The sequence below is a fragment of the Gracilinanus agilis genome, chromosome 1 (assembly GCF_016433145.1).
Source record: "Gracilinanus agilis isolate LMUSP501 chromosome 1, AgileGrace, whole genome shotgun sequence".
Lineage (NCBI taxonomy): Eukaryota > Metazoa > Chordata > Mammalia > Didelphimorphia > Didelphidae > Gracilinanus > Gracilinanus agilis.
The window spans coordinates 160,287,549-160,290,484 of NC_058130.1; the positions used below are offsets into that span (position 1 = coordinate 160,287,549).

Below are 2,936 nucleotides of genomic sequence, written 5' to 3' on the forward strand. Positions count from 1 at the left end.
CCGGCCTTTTTGAAAAAGGTCTTCTGTCTCTTTAGAGTGACCTTCCTCAGAATACATGTTAGCTGGGTTTAAGTAAGCAAACATAAGAAAGATTTTTGTGTAACAGATGCTTCAAAATAAAATATGGCAGAACAGATTAATTTGTCTACTTCATCTTCATTCTAACCCTTAGGCTTTTTCCTTGGGACCTTCTTGATTTGGATCATTTTTGTCCTATAACAAAGGCCTATTCGGTGATGCAAGAAATCAGAGATTGGTACAAGTTTTAACGTCTTTTTAAAAGAGCTCAATACCCCTCGCTGGGTTGTTTTCTCACTGGTAAAATTTTGCTGCACAGCAGAGGACATAAAATTTGAATGGTACTTGGTTGAGAACTTCCTTAATGTGTTTTTCTACTTCAGATTTGCCTCTATATCCTGAAGCTTTAGTGCCAGGAGAATCTCTAAAATGTATTTTCTAGATTCAGCCTGATTACTGCCTCCAGAGGGCTCAAAGAAAGTCTTTTACTACTAAAAAATATGAAAATGGTAAATTCAATGCTAAATTCAGGGTGCTCAACATCTGACTCCAGTGCCTTTTCAACATAGGCTTTGGCTCTTTCATAATATCTGCCTCCAAACTTCAGAAGTAACCACCCTTTTATCACATTCAATTTCTGGAAGCTCTGCCTTATAGGAGAAGACACTTAACAGCTTCTTACAATTTGCCTCAATCTTGTGCAAGAAAGGCTGGGTCTCTGGGAGTCTGTCCATGTAGCAATAGATGCAGGCTTAGTTTTCCCAGGTCATAGTACTTCATTTTTCTACTTGATCAGTATAAGCTTTCTAAAACTTCCTCATTTTGGTCTTGTACATGTTTTACATAGGTCAGTACATTTTAAAGGGCAACTTGGGATTTAGTGGTCAGATATTCCAGCTGCTCATCAATTCTTTCATCTGAATCATGTAGCTCAATATCCTCCTTCTGCAGATTCCAAGTTAAGTGACATTCTTTTTTTTTTTTTTTTTTATCCTGGGACTCCATTCTAGGAGCATAGGGCCACAACCAGTAGGCAATGGGTCACTCAGGGTCACCCAGCTGGGAAGTGTCTGAGCCCGGATTTGAACCTAGGACCTTTTGTCTCTAGGCCTGGCTCTCAATCCACTGAGCTAGCCCAGCTGCCCCTACTTTAGGTTGCAGTTTCTTTAGCAGATGTAGTTTTTACAGGGTGGGGTTGCTAGCCCCACGCCCAACCCTCCTCCTTTTTCATCCGGGCTAGGGACTGTCCTTAGCCCAGGAGTGGTAAGGGTGGGCGATAGGGGTCAAGTGACTTGCCCAAGGTCACACAGCTGGAAGTGTCCGAGGCCGGACTTGAACCTAGGACCTCCAGTCTCTAGGCCTGGCTCTCAATCCACTGAGCCACCCAGCTGCCCCAAGTGACATTCTTACTTCAATCAAATTAACCAATACTGTACCTATTTTATTTATTTTTTATAGAACCAGCTCCTACTCTTATTTATTAGTTCAATAGTGCTTTTATGACATTCCAACTTCAGCAGAAAGTATTTTAAAAAATTCTTAAATGTTTCACTCATTTGCTGCCCTGTGATCCAAAGTCTTGCAATACTGTAGTCTGGACTTATTTGCTTTTCAGGTAGCTCTTTGCAGGGATGCTCTGAAAAACGGTTTCTCCAGAATGATGTGGGACAGTTTAAGGATTGCTGGAGGTGATCCTTGAATACACTGCCTCTTCCTTGTCCACTATTTTTTTGTCCTCTGTGTAGAAGAAAAAAAATAAAATACTTAATTTGGATTTGGGGGACCTCTTTCTCCCTCATGTCTTGAGTTTTGCGGGATTAAATTTTTAGCCACTTCCCTACTTAAACACGCTTGCATATGGGGGTGGGGGGGCGGTGTTCCACTCCAACATGCTTTCAGGCAGGGCCTGAATATCAAATATTTGGGGTGGAACAAATGCCTTCCCATAGTGAAAGCCAACAGATGAAAAAGCCCTCAAAATCTTTGGCTGGCTCAGCCAGTTGTTGAAAGTGTGAAGAGTGAATCAATCTTTCTTTGTCTATCAATCAGCAACTTTTAAATTAAACAATCAAACACTTAAGCACCCCTACTAAGAATTCACAAGTCATTTGTCAGAGTGGGTGTCAACTCCAGAGGCCACTGACCACCCCCTGGGCAGTGCTAGGCAGATTGAAAGTCTATAATTGGTTCTCATAAAGTGGAGGAAGGGACAGGAAGTGATATGGAAAAAAGGACTATAAAAAGTCCTGAATTTCCTGTTCTTCTTCGGCTTTTGGAGTCTTTGGCTTCACTTTTGGATCTTGGCTTTGGACTGCTTCTTTGGAGGACTTCTCCTGGGGATTTTGCCTTCAGAGACTCTTTTTCTGAATCCTGTGTTGGCTTGCTGGGGGAGTAGCTGGCCTACCTTTCCAGGCTTCTCAAGAAGCCTTCCTTTCCCCGAGGAGGCTGAATTGGTGGAACCCTTGCTGAAGACACCACCCCTCTGGCTGAAGATTATCAAGCCCTGCATGGGCTGAGCTGGACACCAGAGCAGTACTTAGGGTGATAGGCTAGACCAGTGATGGGCAAACTTTTTAAAGAGGGGGCCAAAGGAAAGGAAATGCTCATCTGTCAGTCTGTTTCTAAGGCAACTCTTTCGAAGCTTTATTGTATTGTATCCTACTCATTGTATTCGTCAGATTAGGAATAATGTCATGGGGCCAGATAGAACATTTCAGGGGGCCCCATTTGGTCTGAGGGCAGTAGTTTGCCCATCACTGGGCTAGACAATTCTCTACCCTCTTCTTACATTTCTCCACTTTCACTCTTTTCACCTCTTTGTAAATGAAGCTACTAACAGTCATTTTGACTTGAGCTATAATATTTCAAATTGACAACCACAATATTATTTTAGAACTTTCATATTAGCATAAAAACCT

The 2,936-nt window shown here is 42.2% G+C and overlaps 1 pseudogene; it reads right to left on the reverse strand.

Annotated features, from left to right (window-relative positions):
* LOC123249054 overlaps positions 1–1,574 on the reverse strand; it is a 138,358-nt pseudogene extending 136,784 nt beyond the window's left edge.
* Between the last annotated feature and the right edge of the window lie 1,362 nt (positions 1,575–2,936).